This window comes from Lolium rigidum, chromosome 2 (assembly GCF_022539505.1).
Source record: "Lolium rigidum isolate FL_2022 chromosome 2, APGP_CSIRO_Lrig_0.1, whole genome shotgun sequence".
Taxonomy (NCBI): Eukaryota; Viridiplantae; Streptophyta; class Magnoliopsida; order Poales; family Poaceae; genus Lolium; species Lolium rigidum.
In genome coordinates this window covers 227,731,825-227,759,059 of record NC_061509.1, presented here as the reverse complement: position 1 = coordinate 227,759,059, position 27,235 = coordinate 227,731,825, and positions in this window count along the sequence as shown.

The window sequence follows — 27,235 nt, the reverse complement described above, 5'->3', positions numbered from 1 at the left end:
GGCTAGCCCGTGGGTGTCCTTTCGATGTTGTGCCTATGCTCGGATTTGTTCGACGTGTCGGCCAAGCAAAGCGGTTGTGGGTCGGTTCGTGGTTTCTTCGAATGCGGTGTGCTCCTTCTTTGGTTGTTTCTTGCCTGGGGCGACAGCTCTCCTCGCTTAGCCATGATCTGCTTCTCCTCTTTGTTCGTGAGTTTGCGGTGGTGCGTGTGGTTCTTCGGCAGCGTCGCTATAGCCACGGTTCTTCCCCGTCGTGTCTGATTCTCTAAGCTGGTTCGTTTCCCCTACTTTCTTCTCTAAATTTTTGTGTGGATATTTGGCTGGTGTGTGGTGTGTGCCATGGATCTGTGATGGGAGTGTGCACAGTCGCCGCTTGGAGATTGAGCCTAATCTGCGTGCGTTCGGGGCGCATTGCTGCGATTCCGTCGATTTGGGGGGCACATTTTGCTTATCCCAAGCCAACTCTCCAACTCTTAACCTATTCCAAATCATCTTTGTATATCGGCATCGAGAGAAGAGATGTGCCACCGTTTCTTGAGTTTGCTTGCAAAGCGGGCAAAGTCCAAAATTGTCCCAGCCCCTTCCCTCAAGACCATCCGCCGTCCAAATTCCATTGCGGATGGCTAACCAAGAGAATAACTTGACCTTTGGAGGGGCCCAAACCTTCCACACCATCTTGTTCATATTTTTTAATGTGGCTCCCAAGAATTTCGCCTTGTAAGCGGAGGTCGTCTTGTACTTCCCATTCGACGTGTCGCCTTGTTCGGAGAGGCTATCGGTCTCTTCACCAACTTCCAAAAGAGCATGGTCATTCCCATTAGATTTCATGATATTGACATTGACAAGGTTCTTGATGGGATTCCGGTGATCCGCGCTTCCTTCCCAATCAAGTATTTAGGGCTGCCCCTATCAGTTTGGAAGCTTAAGAGGACCGATTTTCAACCTTTAAAAGACAAGATGGCTGGCAAGCTTGTTACTTGGGATGGGAAAAATATCAATGTAACCGGGAGAGGGGCCCTTGTCAAATCCATCCTCGCGTCCCAAGCAATTTTCCATCTAACCCCGCTCAAAATCCCGCCATGGTGCATCGCTTCCATGAATAAAATCGAGCGTCCTTTTCTTTGGGCCGACACCAAGGAGGTCAGCGGGGGCAAGTGTAAATTGAATTGGGAAGAGGTTTGTAGACCCAAGAAGCTTGGTGGTTTGGGCATCCTACATCTTGAGAAACTTGCGAGGGCTCTTCGGTTGAGATGGCCTTGGTTTGAATGGCGTGACGTGAGTAAGCTTTGCATGGGTATGGGTACCCCTTGTGATGAGGTAAATATGGGCCTATTCTACGCATCCACCACTATCTCCATTGGCAATGGGGAGATCACTCCTTTTTGGCATTCCTAGTTGCTCAACGGTAAAAAGCCCAAAGATATTGCCCCCCTCATATATGAGACATCCACAAAGAAGAAATGGAAAGTCAAGCATGCGCTTACCAATAACGCTTGGATTGCCAAAATTAAGATTAGAATCGGTGTAAGTTACTATGAAAAATCGTTTGAATCAAGGAGGCCCGAGAGTGAATCTTCTTAGCCTCGGATACTAAGAAGTCGATCCAACTTACACCCGTTTTGCATCCTGGTACCGGGATGAAGGCACGTGTTTCGGGGGCGTCGTTGTGAGCACCTCTCGGTGTCTGAGCTCCGGGTGAAAACCCTAATTCGATCTTATCGGTCATCATCTTGGTGGTGTCATCGTGGAGTAGATTCTGTTGGTCACGACACTTCGGTTCCTTGGATCTTGCCCTTGTTCCTAGAAGGATTCACACTGGCACTCAGTGGCCTCCTATCTCGTACACATTTCACAATTGTGCTCGCTCTATCATCGTGGTCGGCTAGCATGTTATAAAAGCGACAAGCAAATAACGAAGAACGAAACAAGAACACACGCAGGGGACACGAGATTTAACGTGGAAAACCCCTTCCAACACAGAAGGGGAAAAAAACCACGGGCGCCAGCCAGCAAAACTTCACTATATCGGGAGGTGTTTACAAACGCCGTGGGTTATCTTATAATCTGATGAACCCTAGCCGGCGGCTTACAAGATGTATATATAGGCGGTGCCAACGATCCGTTCGTAAGAAGTTAGCCTCCGGCCCAAGCCTCCGGCGACGGGCCTCGCTCCGCTCGTCAGAAGTTAGCCTCCCTTTAGTATATGAATTTGGATCATAATACAACATAGCATGATTGGCGCTCCACAGTCAGGAGCAAGAGGGCAAGCAGCCCTCTCTAATCATAACTTGATGTGTCCAGGGCAGCAGTGTCCGATGGTTTCTTTAGGAGGCATAGCTTTGTTCATGCTCAGTAGTCTATATTGCCCTGTGTTAGGTTTGGCTTCTCCGATTTTCTAGCTCGACTTTAAGTCGATAGCTCCGCTACCCTCTTGAATGTCATTTTTATTTTAACCTGGCTTCTTGGATGAGGGTATTATCATCAACTTATATAGGTTCGGTTGTTTAAGTTTTATTTATAAAACTAGTCAAAAGTACATTTGGAGAGAGAAACGGTTAAGATAATACTAATATGGAGTTTTTGAGATTTGGATGAAGCATACCAGAAACCGAAAGAAAATATGCCTCCATCCACAAAGGATTTCTCAAGTTTATCTAAATTTACATATATCTACACACTAAAACGCGTCTAGGTACATGCATATTTTAACAACGTTAAGACATCCTTTCATAAACGAAGGGTATACTATATCTTGCCCATGCCACCATTTTACTACCTTTGATCTGAAAAAATCGACGCGAAGCTAGGTACAATATACCTTACGCGCGTACAGAACTAGCGTCAATTAACATGACCAGAGGGAATACTTCAGAGATTCCATAGACCAATGACATTTCTTCTGAAACCCCAATATATACTCACCATCACATGGATGTGCACTTTAAATACTACGATCTTCTTCGGTTCTTGCTTTCTCCAGATACTTGTGCCGTGTCGATGAATTGCGGTCGTAGCACAAGACAAGAGGCATTGTACCGGTGGCATGGCTACTACAACAAGTCCCTAACCGGTAGTATCGTCTGTACTTCAATGGTCCAGCCACAGCCGCAATGCAACCATCACAGTGAAGCAACCCCATGGCCCTGACCGTCGATGTTACGGCGAGGGATACTTTTTCCCTACATGGGTGGCAGCATAGTCTAAGGATAGAAGCTCCACCTAGCTCTTAGGCGTTATGTGATTCATCGTTCCGATATGTATTTCGCCTATTTTTGTTTTATGTAACTTTGGTCACTTGAGACAACAAACGACTGTGTGCATCCTGGTTATGCAGAGGCTGGATGTAATTGCTTCTTGAAGTAATAAAGCATCCTTTATCGAAAAAAAATTAATGTCGATATCGATCAAAGGATACGACCGCCTAAATCAAAACAAACTTCTTATTTGAGACGGCATGCCTTTCATTACGATGAAAGCAACGTGTTAACAGTACATTATTTTCCATAAAAAGGCTAGAGCAACAACCAAGTGTAGTAACTGGTACAAGACGGTTCACCAGCCAGCGCCACGAACACGAATGTTCGTCCTGCAAATATAATACACTTAAGTAGGTTAGCTGAGGTTGATAAAAAAAGAGCAAGAAAATGCCTACTGGTGCTGCACTATTATGGTGATGACTATGAGTAATGACCGAGTAATAAGTTGCTGTCCTGTCGTCAGATCGCCAATGTACACGGTACACCGTCGGCCTCCCGCCAACCGTCCCTTCCTGATAAGTGCGGTCAGACGAACGATCGACACTGCAGACTCGCATCATATGGGTTGATCTTATTCGTCCCAGGACGGCCGCTAGGTAGTAAGACACGACCCGTTCTGCATACATTGGCAGCCCATTTTAGTTGGCACGCAGCTGATCCTGATTCTTGAAGTGGATATAAATCGTAAGAGCATCTCATCTCCCCTAAACCGTCCCACAAAACGATTTAGACGCGCCGGACAAAAAAATGTTGACAACCGCGTCCTCTAAAACCGCTTTTTATCCGGCTCGTCCGATACGGTGTTCGGCACCACGAGCCCGTCTCCGTCCCACAGGGGATGCACCGGGGACGCCGGACGCACCAAAAAGCGAGGCGGGGAGTGGCGGGACCGACCCGTCAGCGGCACATTAAAGTTTAACCTAACCGTCGCCTATCTCGCGATGGAAGTTATTAACGCGAACGACGGTTGATACGTCTCAAACGTATCTATAATTTCTTATGTTCCATGCTAGTTTTATAACAATATATACATGTTTTATCCATACTTTATATCATTTTGATGCATTTTCCGGTACTAACCTATTAACAAGATGCCGAAGCGCCAGTTCCTGTTTTCTGCTGTTTTTTTGTTTCAGAAATCATACACAGGAAATATTCTCGGAATTGGACGAAACAAAAGCCAAACCTCCTATTTTACCGAGACGGACCCAGAACACCGAAAGAGAGACGGAGAGGGGACAAGGGGGCCCCACACCACCTGGCGGCGCGGCCAAGAGGGTGGGCGCGCCCAGCTATGGTGTGGGCCCCTTGGGCACCCCCTCGCGCCGCCCTTTCGCCTATATAAAGCTCCGTCTCCGAAAACCCTAAAACACCCGACGATATTCCACGAAGAGTTCCGTAGCCGCCGCCATCGCGAAGACAAGTTTCGGGGGACAGAAGTCTCTGTTCCGGCACGCCGCCGGGATGGGGAATTTCCCCCGGAGTCATCTCCATCGACACCACCGCCATTGCATCGCCGTTGTTGTCTCCCATGATGAGGAGGGAGTAGTTCTCCCCCGAGGCTGAGGGCTCTACCGGTAGCTATGTGGTTCAACTCTCTCTCCCATGGTGTGATCTTTATGTGATCATGAGCTTTGTAATCTAGTTGAATATGTAGATGTTACTCTTGTCTATTATGCACTCTAGAGGCTACTTTAATATGAACTCCGGAGTTACTCTCCACGGTGTGACGGTGACAGTGTGTGCATCGTGTGTGATTCCTTTATGACGTTGTGGAGCTTGTTTACTCCGGCTTGAGGGTGCTCTTGTAGCCCTACACAATGAATGGTGTTTGTCATCCAACAAGAGAGTGTTTGAGAGTAGCATTTATTTGTTCAATTATGTGATCAATGTTGAGAGTGTCCACTAGTGAAAGTATGATCCCTAGGCCTTGTTTCTAAGCATTGAAACACCGTTTCCAACAAGTTCTGCTACATGTTTGCTTGCTGCCATTTTTATTTCAGATTGCAATTACTACTTATAATCATCCATATTACTTGTATTTCACTATCTCTTCGCCGAACTAGTGCACCTATACATCTGACAAGTGTATTAGGTGTGTTGGGGACACAAGAGACTTCTTGTATCTTAATTGCAGGGTTGCTTGAGAGGGATATCTTTGACCTCTACCTTCCTGAGTTCGATAAATCTTGGGTGATTCACTTAAGGGAAATTTGCTGTTGTTCTACAAACCTCTGCTCTTGGAGGCCCAGCACTGTCTACAGGAATAGAAGCATGCGTAGACATCAAGCTATTTTCTGGCGCCGTTGCCGGGGAAGTAAGGTAAAAGGTATTCACATCCTTCGACTACTAAGCTATTTCCTAGCACTGTTGCCGGTGTGTGAGTGCTCGAAGCTATTTCCTTTAGATCCTGCAATTATATCTTTTTGTTTCTTGTTTTTATTTCACTAGTTAGGCATAATGGAAAACAACAAAAAAAATAGAGATCTTTATGAACTTTATATTGAATTAGGACATGATGTGTTTGAAGAGAGAATTAAAAAAACTCATGGAACTTTGTTTGCAAAATAGTTGTAGCAATGTTATTAGCATGAACTCTTTGAATACTATTATTGCTAATGCTATGGAAGAATTTAAGCTTAGGGAAGCTGGTTGTGACATTTTTAGTCCCCCAAGTTTTGAGGAGAAAATTTTCTTTGATGATACTTTGCCTCCCATTTATGATGATTATAATGATAGTGGTATTTTGGTGCCACCTAATATGGAGGATAAAGTTTATTATGATTATACCATGCCTGCAATTTATGATAATTACAATGATGGTTGTGATAGTTTACTCCCACTATTACTAATAAATGATTATGCTTATATGGAGAGTAATGATACTTTTATGCATGTGAACAAGAATGCTTTATGTGATAGTTATATTGTTGAGTTTGTTCATGATGCTACTGAAAGTTATTATGAGAGAGGGAAACATGGTTATATGCATCTTAATAATATTAAGTTTCCCCTCTTTATGTTGAGAATCTTGAAGTTGCGCTTGTGTTGCCTTTCTATGCTTGTTGCATTATGCTTACATGACTTGTTTATTTACAAGATTCCTTTTCATAGGAAGTGGGTTAGACTTAAAAGTATTTCTTATTTGCTTTTGATGCTCTCTTTTGCTTCAACTTTTATTTCTTGCAAGAGCATCATTAAAATTACTGAGCCCATCTTAACGGCTATAAAGAAAGCACTTCTTGGAAGATAACTCTTTTTTTTTCTACTGTTTTGTTGTGTCTTGGAAGTTGTTACTACTGTAGCAACCTCTTCTTATCTTTATTTTATTGCATTGTTGTGCCAAGTAAAGTCTTTGATAGAGAGTTGATACTAGATTTGGATTTCTGCGCAGAAACAGATTTTTAGTTGTCACGAATTTGAGTTAATACTACTGAGCCCATCTTAACGGCTATAAAGAAAGCACTTCTTGGAAGATAACTCATGTTTTTTTTTATTTTTCTACTGTTTTGTTGTGTCTTGGAAGTTGTTACTACTGTAGCAACCTTTTCTTATCTTTATTTTATTGCATTGTTGTGCCAAGTAAAGTCTTTGATAGAGAGTTGATACAAGATTTGTATTTCTGCGCAGAAACAGATTTTTAGTTGTCACGAATTTGAGTTAATCTCTCTGTAGGAGAGTCTAAAATATCAGCAAAAATTCATGAGTAATCTTCAGATATGTACGCAACTTTAATTAAATTTGAGCTTTTTCATCTGAGCAAGTTAAGTGCCTCGAAAAAATTCGTCTTTACAGACTGTTCTGTTTTGACAGATTCTACCTTTTATTTCACATTGCCTCTTTTACTGTGTTTGAGCGGGTTTCTTTGCTCCATTAAACTTCAGTAACCTTGGGTAATGTTCAGAAGTGTTGGGAATGATTGTGTCCTTGCTGAACATGTAAATTTTTGATTATGCACTAACCCTCTAGTGAGATTGTTTTGAGTTTGGTGTGAAGGAAGTTTTTAAGGATCAAGAGAGGAGGATGATATAATGTGATCAAGAAGAGTGAAAAGTCTAACATTGGGGATGCCCCCGTGGTTCACCCTGCATATTTCAAGAAGACTCAAGCATCTAAGCTTGGGGATGCCCAAGGCATCCCCTTCTTCATCGACAACTTATCAGGTCACCTCTAGTGAAACTGTATTTTTATTCCGTCACATCTTATGTGTTTTACTAGGAGCGTCTGTATGCTTTTATTTTTGTTTTTGTTTGAATAAACTCGGATCCTAGCATTCCTTGTGTGGGAGAAAGACACGCTCCGCTTTTTCATACTGAACACTGGTGTTCTTAGCTTTACTTTTAATGTTCATGGCGAAGGTTGAAAACCGCTTCGTTCATTGCTATTTGGTTGGAAACAGAAAATGCTTCATGTGTTAATTGGTATATGGTCTTGAATAATTTGATACTTGGCAATTGTTTTGAGTTCTCAATTAGATCATGTTTAAGCTCTTGCATCATGTAGTTTGAACCTATTAATGGAGAACTACCGTAGAGCTTGTTGAAATTTGGTTTGCATGATTGGTCTCTCTAAAGTCTAGATATATTCTGGTAAAGGTGTTTGAACAACAAGGAGAAAGTGTAGAGTCTTATAATGCTTGCAATATGTTCTTATGTAAGTTTTGTTGTACCGGTTCATACTTGTGTTTGCTTCAAACAACCTTGCTAGCCAAAGCCTTGTACTGAGAGGGAATGCTTCTCGTGCATCCAAAACCTTGAGCCAAAACCCATGCCATTTGTGTCCACCATATCTACCTACTATGTGGTATTTTTCTGCCATTCCAAAGTAAATTGCTTGCGTGCTACCTTTAAAATTTCATTCCTTGTCTTTGCAATACATAGCTCATGGGAAAGTAGCTTAAAAACTATTGTGGTAATGAATATGTCGCTTATGTATCTTATTTCTTATAAGTTGCTTGTTGAGCGGTAACCATGTTTCTGGGACGCCATCAACCTGTTACACCTTTGTTGAATATCATGTGAGTTGCTATGCATGTTCGTCTTGTCTGAAGTAAGGGAGATTTGCCATGAGTTGAATGGTTTAAGTATGCATATTGTTAGAGAAGAACATTGGGCCACTAACCAAAGCCATGTATCATGGTGGAAGTTTCAGCTTGGACATTAATCCTCAAATCTCTTATGAGAATATTATCTATTGTTGAATGCTTTAAGCATTAAAGAGGAGTCCATTATATATTTTCTATGTTGTCCCGGTATGGATGTCCTCAAGTTGAGATCTATCAAAATCGAGAAATCAAATTGGATTTATCTCCTTGGACCTTTGTACAAGTGGCATAGAGGTACCCCTTTGTGACACTTGGTTGAAACATATGTAATGCAATGATAATCCATGGAAATCCGAGCTAATTAGGACAAGGTGCGAGCACTATTGGTATTCGATGCATGAGGCTTGCAACTTATAGGAGGTTTTATGCATAACATATATGAATTATTACTACCGTTGACAAAATTGTTTCCATGTTTTCAAAATAAAAAGCTCTAGCACATGAGTAACCCCTGCTTCCCTCTGCGAACGGCCTTTCTTTTACTTTATGTTGAGTCAGTTTACCTACTTCTTTCCATCTTAGAAGCAAACACTTGTGTCAACTGCGTGCATTGATTCTTACATACTTGCTTATTTGCATTCATCATATTACTTTGTGTTGACAATTATCCATGAGATATACATGTTGAAAGTTGAAAGCAACTGCTGAAACTTATATCTTCCTTTGTGTTGGTTCAAAAGCTTCTATTAAGGATCTATTGCTTTATGAGTTAACTCTTATGCAAGATTTATTGATGCTTGTCTTGAAAGTACTATTCATGAAAAGTCTTTGCTATATGATCAGTTGTTTAGTCATTATCTTTACCATTGCCTTGAATCACTTCATTCATCTCATATGCTTTACAATAGTATTGATTAAGATTATGATAGTAGCATGTCACTTCAGAAATTATCCTTGTTATCGTTTACCTACTCGAGGGAGAGTAGGAACTAAGCTTGGGGATGCTTGATACGTCTCAAACGTATCTATAATTTCTTATGTTCCATGCTAGTTTTATGACAATATCTACATGTTTTATCCATACTTTATATCATTTTGACGCATTTTCCGGTACTAACCTATTAACAAGATGCCGAAGCGCCAGTTCATGTTTTCTGCTGTTTTTGGTTTAGAAATCCTACACCGGAAATATTCTCGGAATTGGACGAAACAAAAGCCAAACCGCCTATTTTACCGAGACGGACCCAGAACACCGAAGGAGAGATAGAGAGGGGCCAAGGGGGCCCCACACCACCTGGCGGCACGGCCAAGCGAGGGGGGGCGCGCCCTGCTATGGTGTGGGCCCCTTGGGCACCCCCTCGCGCCGCCCTTTCGCCTATATAAAGCTCCGTCTCCGAAAACCCTAAAACACCCGACGATATTCCACGAAGAGTTCCGTAGCCGCCGCCATCGCGAAGACAAGTTTTGGGGGACAGAAGTCTCTGTTCCGACACACCGTCGGGACGGGGAATTGGCCCCGGAGTCATCTCCATCGACACCACCGCCATCTTCATCGCCGTTGCTGTCTCCCATGATGAGGAGGGAGTAGTTCTCCCCCGAGGCTGAGAGCTCTACCGGTAGCTATGTGGTTCAACTCTCTCTCCCATGGTGTGATCTTTATGTGATCATGAGCTTTGTAATCTAGTTGAATATGTAGATGTTACTCTTGTCTATTATGCACTCTAGAGGTTACTTTAATGTGAACTCCGGAGTTACTCTCCACGGTGTGACGGTGACAGTGTGCGCATCGTGTGTGATTCCTTTATGACGTTGTGGAGCTTGTTTACTCCGGCTTGAGGGTGCTCTTGTAGCCCTACACAATGAATGGTGTTTGTCATCCAACAAGAGAGTGTTTGAGAGTAGCATTTATTTATTCAATTATGTGATCATTGTTGAGAGTGTCCACTAGTGAAAGTACGATCCCTAGGCCTTGTTTCTAAGCATTGAAACACCGTTTCCAACAAGTTCTGCTACATGTTTGCTTGCTGCCATTTTTATTTCAGATTGCAATTACTACTTATAATCATCCATATTACTTGTATTTCACTATCTCTTCGCCGAACTAGTGCACCTATACATCTGACAAGTGTTATAGGTGTGTTGGGGACACATGAGACTTCTTGTATCTTAATTGCAGGGTTGCTTGAGAGGGATATGTATGACCTCTACCTCCCTGAGTTCGATAAACCTTGCGTGATTCACTTAAGGGAAACTTGTTGCTGTTCTACAAACATCTGCTCTTGGAGGCCCAACACTGTCTACAGGAATAGAAGCGTGTGTAGACATCAACGGTGCAGTTCCCGCAGAGGCGCAGCAAAGCGTCTCGTCACGCCTAGCTCTGCATGCCGGCGTTAATGAGCGCCAACGCTTCCTCACCTCCCTCCGGCCTATTGATGTCTACGGGAGCTTCTATTCTTGTAGACAGTGTTGGGCCTCCAAGAGCAGAGGTTTGTAGAACAGCAGCAAGTTTCCCTTAAGTGGATCACCCAAGGTTTATCGATCTCAGGGAGGAAGAGGTCAAAGATATCCCTCTTATGCAACCCCGCAACCACAAAGCAAGAAGTCTCTTGTGTCCCCAACACACCTAATACACTTGTCGGATGTATAGGTGCACTAGTTCGGCGAAGAGATAGTGAAATACAAGTAATATGGATGGATATGAGTGGTAATAGTAATCTGAATGAAATATGGCAGCGAGTAAACATGTAACAAAACAAGTAAACAAACGGAGATTCGATGCTTGGAAGCAAGGCCTAGGGATCCTGCTTTCACTAGTGGACACTCTCAATAATGATCACATAATAGGACTACTCTACACCCTCTTGTTGGATGATGAACACCACTAATTGTGTAGGATTACACGAACCCTCAATGCCGGAGTTAACAAGCTCCACAATATTCAATGTTCATATTTAAATAACCTTAGAGTGTAAGATAGATCAACACAATTACACCAAGAACTAACATAGCATGCACACTGTCACCATCATACCATGAAGGAGGCATAGATCATATCAATACTATCATAGCAATAGTTAACTTCATAATCCACAAGAGATTACAATCATAGCCTACGCCAAGTACTAACACGGATGCACACACTGTCACCATTACACCGTGCAGGAGGAATAAAACTACTTTAATAACATCACTAGAGTAGCACATAGATGATATTCAACTAGATCACATAAAGAGAGAGATGAACCACATAGCTACAGCGGAGCCCTCAACCCCGGGGGTAGATTACTCCCTCCTCATCGTGGAGGCAGCGATGGCGGTGAAGATGGCGGTGGAGACGGCGGTGGAGATGGCTCCGGGGGCAATTCCCCGTCCGGCAAGGTGCCGGAACAGAGAGTTCTGTCCCCCGAATTGGACTTTCGCGATGGCGGCGGCTCTGGATGGTTTTCTCTGTTTCCGTCCTTCGTAATAGGGTTTTCGCGACGGAGGCTTTAAATAGGCAAAGAGGCGGCGCAGGAGGGCTGAAGGGGCGACGACACTATAGGGCGGCGCGGCCAGGGCCTGGGCCGCGCCGGCCTATGTTCTGGGTGCCCAGTGCCCCCCCTCTGGTCCCTCTCGTGTGTTCTGGATGCTTCCGGTGAAAATAGGAACCTGGGTCTTGATTTCGTCCGATTCCGAGAATATTTCGTTACTAGGATTTCTGAAACCAAAAACAGCAGAAAACAGGAACTGGCACTTCGGCATCTTGTTAATAGGTTAGTTCCAGAAAATGCACGAATATGACATAAAGTGTGCATAAAACATGTAGATATCATCAATAATATGGCATGGAACACAAGAAATTATCGATACATCGGAGACGTATCAGCATCCCCAAGCTTAGTTCTGCTCGTCTCGAGCAGGTAAAACGATAACAAAGATAATTTCTGAAGTGACATGCCATCATAACCTTGATCATACTATTTGTAAACATATGTAATGAATGCAGCGATCAAAACAATTGTAATGACATGAGTAAACAAGTGAATCATAAAGCAAAGACTTTTCATGAATAGTACTTCAAGACAAGCATCAATAAGTCTTGCATAAGAGTTAACTCATAAAGCAATAAATAAAAGTAAGGCATTGAAGCAACACAAAGGAAGATTAAGTTTCAGCGGTTGCTTTCAACTTGTAACATGTATATCTCATGGATAATTGTCAACATAGAGTAATATAACAAGTACAATATGCAAGTATGCAGGAATCAATGCACAGTTCACACAAGTGTTTGCTTCTTGAGGTGGAGAGAGATAGGTGAACTGACTCAACATAAAAGTAAAAGAATGGTCCTTCAAAGAGGAAAGCATCGATTGCTATATTTTTGCTAGAGCTTTTATTTTGAAAACATGAAACAATTTTGTCAACGATAGTAATAAAGCATATGAGTTATGTAAATTATATCTTACAAGTTGCAAGCCTCATGCATAGTATACTAATAGTGCCCGCACCTTGTCCTAATTAGCTTGGACTACCGGATCTTTGCAATGCACATGTTTTAACCAAGTGTCACAATTGAGTACCTCCATGCCGCCTGTACAAAGGTCTAAGGAGAAAGCTCGCATTTTGGATTTCTCGCTTTTGATTATTCTCAACTTAGACATCCATACCGGGACAACATGGACAACAGATAATGGACTCCTCTTTAATGCATAAGCATGTGGCAACAATTATTATTCTCATATGAGATTGAGGATATATGTCCAAAACTGAAACTTCCACCATGAATCATGGCTTTAGTTAGCGGCCCAAAGTTCTTCTCTAACAAAATGCATGCTCCAACCATAAAGGTGGTAGATCTCTCTTACTATAGACAAGACGGACATGCATAGCAACTCACATGATATTCAACAAAGAATAGTTGATGGCGTCCCCAGAAGCATGGTTATCGCACAACAAGCAACTTAATAAGAGATAAAGTGCATAAGTACATATTCAATACCACAATAGTTTTTTAAGCTATTTGTCCCATGAGCTATATATTGCAAAGGTGAATGATGGAATTTTAAAGGTAGCACTCAAGCAATTTACTTTGGAATGGCAGATAAATACCATGTAGTAGGTAGGTATGGTGGACACAAATGGTATAGTGGTTGGCTCAAGTATTTGGGATGCATGAGAAGTATTCCCTCTCGATACAAGGTTTAGGCTAGCAAGGTTATTTGAAACAAACACAAGGATGAACCGGTGCAGCAAAACTCACATAAAAGACATATTGTAAACATTATAAGACTCTACACCGTCTTCCTTGTTGTTCAAAACTCAATACTAGATATTATCTAGACTTTAGAGAGACCAATTATGCAAACCAAATTTTAGCAAGCTCTATGTATTTCTTCATTAATGGGTGCAAAGTATATGATGCAAGAGCTTAAACATGAGCACAACAATTGCCAAGTATCAAATCATCCAAGACATTTTAGAATTACTACATGTAGTATTTTCCAATTCCAACCATATAACAATTTAACGAAGAAGAAACTTCGCCATGAATACTATGAGATAAAGCGAAGAACACATGTGTTCATATGAACCAGCGGAGCGTGTCTCTCTCCCACACAAGCATTTATTCAAACAAAAACAAAAACAAAAACAAACAGACGCTCCAAGTAAAGTACATAAGATGTGGCCGAATAAAAATATAGTTTCAAGAGAAGGAACCCGATAATTTGTCGATGAAGAAGGGGATGCCTTGGGCATCCCCAAGCTTAGATGCTTGAGTCTTCTTGAAATATGCAGGGATGAACCATGGGGGCATCCCCAAGCTTAGACTCTTCACTCTTCTTGATCATAGTATATCATCCTCCTCTCTTGACCCTTGAAAACTTCCTCCACACCAAACTCGAAACAAACTCATTAGAGGGTTAGGGCATAATCAAAAACTCACATGTTCAGAGGTGACACAATCATTCTTAACACTTCTGGACATTGCCCAAAGCTACTGGAAGTCAATGGAACAAAGAAATCCATCCCACATAGCAAAAGAAGCAATGCGAAATAAAAGACAGAATCTGTCAAAACAGAACAGTCCGTAAAGACGAATTTTAAAAGGGCACCATACTTGCTCAAATGAAAATTCTAAAATTGAATGAAAGTTGCGTACATATCTGAGGATCACTCACGTAAATTGGCATAATTTTCTGAGTTACCTACAGAGAATTAGACCCAGATTCGTGACAGCAAAGAAATCTGTTTCTGCGTAGTAATCCAAATCTAGTATTTACTTTACTATCAAAGACTTTACTTGGCACAACAAAACACAAAACTAAGATAAGGAGAGGTTGCTACAGTAGTAAACAACTTCCAAGACACAAATATAAAACAAAGTACTGTAGCAAAATAACACATGGGTTATCTCCCAAGAAGTTCTTTCTTTTTAGCCATTAAGATGGGCTCAGCAGTTTTAATGATGCAATCATGAAAAATAGAGTATGAAGCAAAAGAGAGCATCAAGAAGCAAATTCAAAACAAATTTAAGTCTAACATGCTTCCTATGCATAGGAATCTTGTAAATAAACAAGTTCATGAAGAGCAAAGTAACAAGCATAGGAAGATAAAACAAGTGTAGCTTCAAGAATTTCAGCACATAGAGAAGCATTTTAGTAACATGAAAATTTCTACAACCATATTTTCCTCTCTCATAATAACTTTCAGTAGCATCATGAGCAAACTCAACAATATAACTATCACATAAAGCATTCTTATCATGAGTCTCATGCATAAAATTATTACTCTCCACATAAGCATAATCAATTTTATTAGTTGTAGTGGGAGCAAATTCAACAAAGTTGCTATCATTATTATTCTCATCAAGTGTAGGAGGCATAGTATAATCACAACAAAATTTACTCTCCATAGTAGGTTGTACCAAAAAACCACTATTATAATCATCATAAATAGGAGGCGAAGTATCATCAAAGAAAATTTTCTCCTCAATGCTTGGGGGACTAAAAAGATCATGAAAACCAGCTTCCCCAAGCTTAGAACTTTCTATATCATTATCAACAATGGTGTTCAAGGCATTCATACTAATATTACTACCAGCATGCAAATAAGATTTCATAGGTTTTTTAATTTTCGTATCAAACAATCCATGTTTTAAATCAGGAAATAGAATAAGAAGCTCATTGTTGTCCATTATGCCAAACTAGTGTAAACAAGAAACAAAAAGATGCAATTGCAGGATCTAAAGGAAATAGCTTCGAGCACAAACACAATGGCGCCGGAAAAGTACTCGTTACTCGGGACCGGAGTATGAGTGCCTTTTTACCTTTCCTCCCCGGCAACGGCGCCAGAAAAGTGCTTGATGTCTACGGGAGCTTCTATTCTTGTAGACAGTGTTGGGCCTCCAAGAGCAGAGGTTTGTAGAACAGCAGCAAGTTTCCCTTAAGTGGATCACCCAAGATTTATCGATCTCAGGGAGGAAGAGGTCAAAGATATCCCTCTTATGCAACCCTGCAACCACAAAGCAAGAAGTCTCTTGTGTCCCCAACACACCTAATACACTTGTCAGATGTATAGGTGCACTAGTTCGGCGAAGAGATAGTGAAATACAAGTAATATGGATGGATATGAGTGGTAATAGTAATCTGAATGAAATATGGCAGCGAGTAAACATGTAAAAAAACAGTAAACAAACGGAGATTCGATGCTTGGAAGCAAGGCCTAGGGATCCTGCTTTCACTAGTGGACACTCTCAATAATGATCACATAATAGGACTACTCTACACCCTCTTGTTGGATGATGAACACCACTAATTGTGTAGGATTACACGAACCCTCAATGCCGGAGTTAACAAGCTCCACAATATTCAATGTTCATATTTAAATAACCTTAGAGTGTAAGATAGATCAACACAATTACACCAAGAACTAACATAGCATGCACACTCGTCACCATCATACCATGAAGGAGGCATAGATCATATCAATACTATCATAGCAATAGTTAACTTCATAATCCACAAGAGATTACAATCATAGCCTACGCCAAGTACTAACACGGATGCACACACTGTCACCATTACACCGTGCAGGAGGAATAAAACTACTTTAATAACATCACTAGAGTAGCACATAGATGATATTCAACTAGATCACATAAAGAGAGAGATGAACCACATAGCTACAGCGGAGCCCTCAGCCCCGGGGGTAGATTACTCCCTCCTCATCGTGGAGGCAGCGATGGCGGTGAAGATGGCGGTGGAGACGGCGGTGGAGATGGCTCCGGGGGCAATTCCCCGTCCGGCAGGGTGCCGGAACAGAGAGTTATGTCCCCCGAATTGGACTTTCGCTGTTTCCGTCTGGATGGTTTTCTCTGTTTCCGTCCTTCGTAATAGGGTTTTCGCGACGGAGGCTTTAAATAGGCGAAGAGGCGGCGCGGGAGGGCTGAAGGGGCGACGACACTATAGGGCGGCGCGGCCAGGGCCTGGGCCGCGCCGGCCTATGGTCTGGGGGCCCAGTGCCCCCCCTCTGGTCCCTCTCGTGTGTTCTGGATGCTTCCGGTGAAAATAGGAACCTGGGTCTTGATTTCGTCCGATTCCGAGAATATTTCGTTACTAGGATTTCGAAACCAAAAACAGCAGAAAATAGGAACTGGCACTTCGGCATCTTGTTAATAGGTTAGTTCCAGAAAATGCACGAATATGACATAAAGTGTGCATAAAACATGTAGATATCATCAATAATATGGCATGGAACACAAGAAATTATCAATACGTCGGAGACGTATCACCTATACCGCCTCTCATCGTCCCTCTCACACACAAACCCTAGCGTAGCACCTCTCTCCCCAACCCTAGCCGCCACCATCTCTAGAGTCGACGCCATGGCTGGTAGAGCCAGAGGCCAAGCTCGCGGCCGTGGTCGTGGTCGTGGCCGCGGCCACGGCAGAGCTGCATGCTCGTCGTTGCCTGCGACGCCGTCGTCGTCCTCATCGTTGGAGAGGCAGGACGAGGAGGGCCGTGCTATTCGAGTTCATCGTCGTCCTCAAGGGCGACCCACACGGCATCCAGAGGCTACCGGACGACTTCGCCGACTTTGTCACCGACGATGAGCGCTCGGGCTCGCTGAATCTGTGGGAGGATGGCTGCCGATACTGCGTATGGATCGTCGACGTGATCTACGACGCGCGCGGCAATATGTACCTCCACATCGGCTAGGAGAATTTCGCTCGTTACCACCGTCTCGAAGCTGGCTTCGTGCTCGTGTTCTGCTACTTCAGCGACAAGGACATGAGCGTCAAGGTGTTCGATGAGACGTGTTGCCGCCGGAACTACCACGGCGATAGTGCCGAGAAGAACGACTGAAGAGTGTTGTTTCTTCGTAGCGAAAAAATGCATGAAGGTTTCTGGATGTTCTTCCTCGGAAGAACCAACAGGGGCGCCCTCACCAGCTGGATTTTCCAGTTTGGGTGGGTGTGCCTCGAGTGTTCTTTCTTAGCAGCGAACACACGAAACTTTCGATGCCCGACCTAGTTAAATTTAGTTTTTGCAATGTTATATATTTGTGTCAACCATGGTTCAAACTATATATTAGTTTGTGAAAAACCATGTTCCAAACTATATCTTCATGTAAAACCACGTTCCAATGGAATATTTCTTCTCTTTATTGAAACTAGCATGGTGGCCCTCGCAAATGCGAGGGCGTTGTCTTAATTGGCTCGAAAGTGAGTGAATGTAATATTTCACACTATGCAATCTAAAAAACACCAATCTATAATCATCGTAAAATACATTGCTAATGAACACCACATGTGAGTGGAACATTGAATCATGTGGATGTAGAATACTTCACTATGACATTCCTGTCAAATATATTTTAATTATACTTTATTTAGAGAGTTTATGACCATTACATGATCTATTGATGATTTGTGTCCTTTGTCTACTGCAATGCATCACTACATCGAACTCAAATTTTGACCGTGAGTTCGCGATAGGTGGTGTGTTAGTTGTGTACACAATGTCAACCAGTTGTTTCTAGGTTCTTGATATTATTTTTAAGGCAACCAAAATAAGTTTCTTCGGCACAACAGTTTTTACAATAAATAAAATATATCTTTGATGATACTATATTATTAATTTGAATCGGCTTATTGTTAAAGTTCCACTAAACAAAAAGAGATTCTCTTACAACATTCTATATATAACCTAGTGATTTGCTTACAGATTGCACCATCTAGTCGAGTTGTTCCATTTAATTTGAGGGTGCGTTTTACTTCCTAGTTTATACTTATTGTTCAGTGTAATGATCTTTTTTTGGTATGCAAGCATGTAATTAAGGCGGCGTGAAAAGTTTCCTCACATGCTATATATTATACTGCATAGCATCAAAGGGGTGGCCCAATCTACTTTCCAGTTCAGATCAATGCGTTCTCTCTCTTTTGTGGATAACACCAATAAGTATTGTAGAATAGTAGCAATTTGTTTATCGACATACTCATGCATATATTCTTTTTGACACATTTACAGTAGGGAAAAAAGCTCCCTACTGTGTCAATTTTTTTGACTCATTCATATATGTAGGCTATGCATGTATAACATAGTAAATAGTACCAGGCACATGTGTATGTACTGAATTCTACGCAGCAATGGGTGCACATAATTTACATCTATACATTTGATCTTCTCCTACATGATTAATGTCACTTCTTGTATTTGGTAGACTTATGATCGATGCATGCAGCTGGTAATTACGTCAGCATTCGGCTTGCATTGGGTGGCGCCTATCAGAATAGAGGAATCGCCTGGGTCGTGGCGTTCGTTGTGCTGTGCATCGGCCCCGCCTAAGCCTCAGCGTAGAGGAATATACCCTGGTTCGCGGCGTCCGGCATTCACCGGGAGCTCTTGTCCGGCATTACCTCGGAGTAGAGGAATCGACTGGTTTGTGACGTCCGGCATGCACCGGCGGCGCCTGTTTGAGGAACCCTCCCCTGGTTCGAGGCGTCCGTCATGCAACAACGGGGCCCGTCTGACAAAACCTCATGACTCCTAGTGCGATGCATGGTAAGAAGAGAACGTTTACCCCGTATTTTCTGTACAAACTTGGGGATACAGGTGACGTGAATTATTTATATACCAAGTGTTTGTGTTTGGATCCAGAAGAAGCCGGAAAGAAAGAGGATTTTTTCCTCTCAAAACTGTACGTGTAACCGAGAGTCCACGTAAAGAAAATATACACATGTAAACCAAAGAGTCCAGCTACCATGCCTTTCCTATATGGTAGCCCATAGTACTAGGTATTATCTCCTTTTTACACCAACGTGTTAATAAACCATTTTTTATCATCACTTTTTTACACAAACGTGAGAGCTTGTACATACTTATATTTTATGTAACTTTTTCTGACTTTAAATCTCAGCCGTTATAATTATATGATGGACGGATCAAAATAATTAAGTACATGCGGTTTAACTTGGTGTCTCTATTTTAAACCTCCGTATTGTGCTTTTAGTATATAATAGATAAAAATGCGAAAAAAAATGTTTTTAGTGTTTGGAATGGCGTTTGGGGAACGCGACTGGGGAGCGACGTACCCAACACGACACTAACGAAACACGTCTTCCAAACGCTCAATCCGGTATCGTTTAGGGGATTGTTTGGGGACGCGACTAGAGATGCTCTAAGACCTATATTACTACTAGTCGCGTTTGATGTGACAAGACGTGCTTGCATGAATGGCTAGCCTCCTCTTCGACACTTCCAGTCCACCTGCAGAGGACCCGCCATTGAAATGGAGGTTACCTCGACCTCGATATTCAATAGCGTAATACCGATACCGGTGCCTCTCCCGAAATGAATGTGAAAACTCCTCTGCAGTCGAAGTAGGCCAGCGGAGGCGTTTTTCTTCAACGAGCGAGGGTGACTGTTCGTAGGACGTGTTCAGCTATGCTTTCCAGCTTCTGTTTACCACGTCTTTCGCTGAGAAATCACACTCCACGATGGCACAAGCTGCGTCAACGTTGTTATCTTTCTAGCTTTTCAGAATTCATCCAGAGACGACGCAACTCCTGACTGCGGAGTGCCACTTCTCCATGGAAGTGCGCGAGCAGATCTTCGCATGGATTGAGGGGTTTTCGGACATGACGACCTCGGCCATCAAGGAAAGGTGAAGGGCGGCCAGTGGTGCAATCTTGCACTCGATTTGGGGTGTTCCGAACCTTTGGGGGGATGTGTTTTATTCGTGCCGCGTTTAAGGGACGTTGCTCCCCAGCCGCGTCTCCCAAACGCCGTCTCCAAATATTAAAATATTTTTTTTGTTTTTTTTATTTTTATTTCAATAAAGAGAAAAAAATATTCCACAAACTAATACATAATTGAGAACGTGGTTTACATGAAGATATAGTTTAGAACATGGTTTTCGACAAAGTAATACATAGTTTGAACCATGGTTGACACAAATATAAAAGATTGCAAAAAACTAAACCTAACTAGACCGAGAATCGAAGGTTTCGTGTGTTCGCTGCCAAGAAAGAACACTCGGGGCACACCCAATCACCCAAACTGGAAAATCCAGCTGGTGAGGGTGCCCATGTTGGTTCTTCCGAGAAAGAACATCCAGAAACCTTCGTGCATTTTTTTGCTTCGAAGAAACAACACTCTTCAGTCGTTGTCCTCCTCGGCGATGTCGTCGTGGTAGTTCCGGCGGCAACGCGTCTCGTCAAACACCTTGACGCTCACGTCCCTGTCGCCGAAGTAGGAGAAGAAGAGCATGAAGCCGGCTTCGAGGCGGTGGTAGCGCGCGAACATCTCCCAGCCGATGTGGAGGTTCATCTTGTCGCGCGCGTCGTAGATCACGTTGACGATCCACCGGCAGCAGTGGCAGCCATCCTCCCGCAGATGCAGCGACCCGGGTGCTCGTCGTCGGCGATGAAGTTGGCCAAGTCGTCCGGCAGCCTCTGGATGTTGTGTGGGTCGCCCTTGAGGACGACGATGAACTCGAACAGCACGGGCCCCTCCTCGTCCTGCCTGTCCGATGATAAGGACGATGATGGCGTCACAGGCGACGGCGAGCGTGCAGCTCTGCCGCGGCCGCGGCCACGACCACGACCACGGCCGCGAGCTCGGCCTCCGCCTCTACCAGCCATGTCGTCGACTCTTCAGATGGTGGCGGCTAGGGTTTGGGAGAGAGGCGCTAGGGTTTGTGTGTGAGAGGGAAGATGAGAGGTGGCCCTTTTTATAGGCCAGAGGGAGGCGGGGGAGCGGTGGCGCTCATTAACGGTGGCACGCAGAGCTAGGCGGCGACGAGGCGCTTCGCTGCGCCTCTGCGGGAACTGCACCGTCGCTGCGCGCCAATAACTTCCGTCGCGAGGTAGGCGACGGTTAGGTTAGAATTCAATGTGCCGCTGATGGGTCGGCCCCGCCACTCCCCGCCTCGTTTTTCGGTGCGTCCGGCGTCCCCGGTGCGTTCCCTGTGGGGCGGGGACGGGCTCGGGGCGGCGGACACCGTATCGGGGCGCGCCGGACAAAAAACGGCTTTGGGGGACGCGGCTGGGAATGTTTATTTGTCCAGCGCGCCCCAAATTGCTTTGGGGGACGTTTTGGGGGACGCGACTGGAGATGCTCTAACAGACAGGGGCGGCGGTGGCTCTAGGCGAAGGCGGTGGGCGCGGCGAAGATGGTGAAGGAAGATATTGATCAGCGCGCCTTCGCGCACACGTATGACCTGGGAGACGTCGCCCTAGTTGTCATTGCGTGAATGACTAGTATGTCTATGACAAAAAAAACTCTTCGCTCCGCGTCGCTCCCCGCGGGCGATCGGGGTGAACCCTAGCTTCACCCGGCGCCCCACCCTCCCTCCTCCTCTCCTCCCCGCCGCCGCTGGCGAGCGCCACCGGGCAAAGCCCACGTGGTGTCGGTGGCGGCGGGCTCTTCCTCACTCGCGCGCGGGGCTCTGCGCGGGGCAGATGCGGCCGGCGGCGGTGCTCTTCGTTCCGTCTGGGACTCGGTTCGGCGGCGGGCCGGAAAGGCATGGCGGTGCTCTTCGTTGCGTCCGGGACTCTGTTCGGCGGCGGGGAGGCAAGGCATCGTGGCGGCTGCTCTAGGCGAAGGCGGTGGTAGTGCAGCGCGAGCCAGGGCAGGCGGCGAAGCGCGGTGACAGAGCAGGTAGGTTGGCGGCGTGGCACTGGAAGGGGCATTTGGGTCCCGATCTGGGCCTTGCGGGCACTGTCCATGGCCAGGAGGTCCTGGGCAGGTCCACCGCCGGCGGGGCACCCTCTGGGCTGCTACGGCTGGATCTAGGTTTGGGCCAGGTGGGCCCAGATCTGGCGACCCGGGCAGCTCTGCGTTCGTCCCCTATCTTGCTCGGGCGGGTCGTCGGATGTTCTTGCCGGTGTTCAAAGGCGAGTTCTTGGATGCCGACAAAGTGACGGGCTTGATCGGTTTCGTGGTGGCGTCGGTTACGGTGCAACCATGTCCCCAGGTGTTTCGGCGGGGGTGCTCCTTTGCGGCGGTGTGCGGTCTCGGCCATGGCCGTCTTGCTAGGAGTGAGGTCGCGGTGATGCCGCTCTTGGCGATTGCCTAACACATGGTGGTATGGCCGATGGCGGAATGGGTTGGCTCGGCACAGAGCCGCAGTTGGATGGCAACGACGACGTGGGCATAGCAGCGCGGCGGCACGTCTAATGGGGCCTGATCCGGGCCTGGCAGGCGGTCGGGCCTGATCTAGGCCTAATTGGCAGTGCTACCGCGTCTGGACGGTGGACACCTTGTGTGCCGAAGGGCGGATCCCCTCCCCTAGCTGGTGTTGGACCTGATGACTGTTAGCTATGGTGTTGGCCTGCCCTGTCCAATCCGTAGGTGTTGCCGCGTGTTGGCTAGGTCATGGGCTCGAGCTCGTGGGATGTCGGGGCGGCGGCCCCGGAAGGTGGACTGCGCGGGTGGCTCTACGGCGGGCAACATGGTGGTGGTCTCTCTCTTCGGACATGTGGATGGCGAGGAGCAGACGATGGGGGATCCTGGTGTTGGCGGCGCTTCGGCTTTGGCAACTCCCAGATCATGTTTCGGAATTCCCAGATCATGTTTCGGAAGCCTGACTTGGGGACAGGGGCGGCTTAGTTTCGGGTGCGGTGTGCGGATGCTTCCGGGTGAAAACTTAGCGCCTCGGCGCCAACGGCGGCGGTGCCTGCGGGTGTCATTACCCTCTTGGGGGCGTTGTTGTGGGTATCCGCCCCATGGTATGGCTCTGGGTGAAAACCTTAGACCTCGCGGTCTTGACGGCGGCGGCGCGCTGCATCGTTACCCTCTTGGGGGTGTCGTTGTGGAGTCCCGACTCGACTTGGTTTCGTGCATCTGTCTCCGGTGGTAAGTTTTGGTTTTCTGTGTTCTTTTTTGTTTTATCTTTGATCTGCTTTTGTAAGAGGTTCTCCTCTCCACCCTGTATCGGTTCGGCCGTTGGGCTTTATTTATAAAGCGGGGCGAAAGCTTATTTCGAGGAGAATGACTAGTATGCCATAGAGGGTATCTCTACGTGTGGATAGAGAGATAGGTGTAAGACAGAGAGAGCTACCGGAACATGAGACACAAGTTACCGAGCATCAAATCTCACAACGATTGGGAAACCCTATGTGCTGCTATAATTCACTAAAATGGTAAAAACGAGAGGATTGGTTCTGCCTCAAGGGCTCCTAGGATCTGCATATAAAGACGTTCGAATCTAGGGTTACGATGGTAGAGATCTAACCGGATATAACTATTTCTAAGCTAAGCTAAGTTATCTTGTTGTGTAGTTAATGATCCGACCGATATCTACTATGAGCTGGATCTAAGAGCATCTCCACTCGTCCCCCCGAACAGGCCCCCGGCGAGAGTTTTTTCCATCCGGACGGCGTAATTCGGCCCAGTCGCGCCCCCGGTTCCTCGTTTTCGTCCGGATTTGGGCCTAAATTCATCCGGCGATCCCACGCCATCCCCGGCCCCCCGGGGAGCGCTCGGGGACTCCGGACGAAACGAAAGCGCATGGCCCCAACTTGTCGGCGACAATGGCCTCCGATCTACGGCAAAACCCTCGTCTTCCCGATCTACGGCAAAACCCTCGTCTTCCCGATCTACGGCAATACCCTCGTCGAACGAAAGATTTGAAGTCTCAAGTGGTGCAACATAGATAGATTATATATATTTCGAATATAATTCGAATAAACATAAAAGTTACATATAAAAACTTTAAAACTAACTTAAACTACTTCTTCTTCTTAGAAGGCCCCGCCTCATCGTCGTCGCGGCGACGCTTCCGGCTCGTCACCTCCTCGTCGGAGGAAGTTGACTCCTCCTCCTCGTCAGTGTCCTCAGCCTCTTCGTCGTCCTCCTCCTTTTCCTCGGCCTCTTCCTCCTCCTTTTCGTCGGCCTCTTCCTCGGCCTGCTCCTTGGCCTCTTCGGCCTCCTCCTCGTCCTCCTCGTCGTCGTCCTCGCTGGCCGGCGGAGGGGAATCATCGCTGTTGGACGATGCAGCTTTATCCCACCAATGTCGCCATCCGGGCGGCTTCCCTCGCTGTCGGTGTCCGATGGCCAAGAGAGATCGCTCATGGTTGACGGAGGATGGTGACGAGAGAACGGATGAATGGCGTCGGCCGTCGGAAACCGTATATGTAGGTCTCTCGACGAAAGAGAGCGGCGGTTGCTCTTCCGCGGAGTTCGTGCTCCATTACGGCGGTTCTCGCATCGAGGCCACTTCGACCGTTCCCGACGAGTCGTTTCGGCTCTCCAGTCCGCTTCGCGATGGTTCAATGCGTCGAGGGAACTCCGACGATTGCCCTTCCCGGTGACTGCGCCGTCGCTATGCACGCGGTGGGAGCGCGTCCATGGGCTCGCGGCTGGAAAAATGGGCCTCCCCAGGCCAAAAACTTCATCCATCCGGCGCTAAATAACGCCGGATTTCGGCCTGGGGAGCCCCAACGGCTGGGGATGCTCTAACTACTGCTCTCTAGGTTAGGCTCATCCATTATGGTTTTCTAGCAACTGAGCCGTTCGGTTGGATCATATGCCTCACCATCATCCGTGGGCCATTTGGTCTTGCTAGAATTGAAATTCTATCGTGATATATCTAGTTGGCATATCCACTAAACTAGTCCCTTAAAGTTTTTTCCGTTTTAAGACGTCATTCTAATGGCCGTTCCTAAAAAAGATTACTCCCTCTGATCTGAAAAACAATCGGACTGTAAATTTTGCACGAAAGTCTTCATATTTTGTTACAACTGAACCCACACTCCAGACTCACAGGAATTTACTTCATTGTGTAGCCTCGCGTGATTTGGTTCGACTCAACGTCTTCACGATACCAGATATAGCAAGTCATGAATGTGATTTTCTCTTGATTTGTAAGGGCTTAAATGTAAAACGAATTTGTATTAGACTCTCGGCATATTTTTCAGGTCAGAGGGAGTTGCATTTTTTGCGAAAATTAGAAGATCTGGACAGAATACAAATCCTCTTACATGAGATACTTGGTGAAAACTTGTGAGTAGCGATAAACAAATATATGAACAAACAACAAAAAGATCTTGTACTAAGTCGACGGCCTTAATTTATGAAGAAAATGCCTGGTCCGGAAGATTCAACTTAAATAAAGCCATAATTAGATTTGGATCATCTTGTTGGTAGTTCGGTGGTATCCGGAGGCGAGCATCTTAATTTTTTGCTATAGCCACCGGGCGGTTGCTGGCTTGCACTTGCACGGAGTGCCTAGAGCTAGTTGCTACGGCCTGCCTAGACTTAAGGCTTGCGAACAGCAAAGCACCCCGCCATGTGGTCGTACCAAACGTTTTACTCCATGTTTTCCAGAACGCATGCGGCCGTACTTGTTGTTGTGCGCACAACTGCACGTCCATTGGGTCTTAACTATTCTGCTGCTCCCCGTTTCATACTGGCTCCGTGTACGCTGTCATTCCATAGACTTGTCCGCTGTCTCGCCTACCTCTTGTATCGTCCTCCTCCTATCCTTAATGAGAGGCTAACGCTGTCACCGGCCCATCCAATCCCGCAATTGCTTCTTCAAAAAATAAATTATATACCCACATTTGTTTTTGCATAGTCCTTGTTTGTAGCTGCAGTTGATCCCTGGTTACTGCTGCTTTTTGTGTTTCCTCTCTAGCAAAGACATGATCGTGCGTGGTTTGTAAAGTCGTTTGAACCTGCTTCTGCCAGGGTTTTGTTGAGCTGATCAATGGATCAGGGGATGTGAGATTCCTGTTGCTCTAAAAAAAAAAACTTTTGACCCTAGCAAAAGAAAAGAAAATGGCCCGTCAGACATTTAAAAAGTCTGACAATACCGCGCCGAACACCTTGTTGACATCACCGCTGCCAGCATCTTCACTCCGTTGGTAGCACCATTGCTTGCTCCTTGTAGCACCGGAGTCGACCGATGGTAGCACCGCCGCTGACCTATGCTAACACCCCACCCGCCGATGGTAGCAATACCACCCTGCTTTCGTAGCATCAACCCTCATCATTGGCAGCAACATGTCATCCTAACCTAGCAGCAACACCGGCATGCTTTTGTAGCACTTCACCTCTACGCTAGTGACGGGTGGAAAGAACACTCACCTTTATCTCCGTTTAAACCGAATATCTTTCACCTTCATAATGAAAATATCTCTCTAAAACCTATCACTAATCATTGCATAGATGTGCAATCTCCTTGTTATTTGATTTTGTTAGGGGTGTAAGCGGATAGGATAATTTTTGTACCAAATTCAGCTCCGAATCCGTGTTAAGGTGTCCATGTCCAATTTTATCATATCCAACGGATAAGGATATCCGATTTCGAATTGACGGCCCGAATGCGGTATAGGACATGGTATACCAAATAGAATGCGGATATGGATTATCTATAAAATAATTAGGATTATCCAAGTCAAAATCTATGGCCAATCTCATAGAGTTAGTAACTACTGAGTTACCAAGATCAT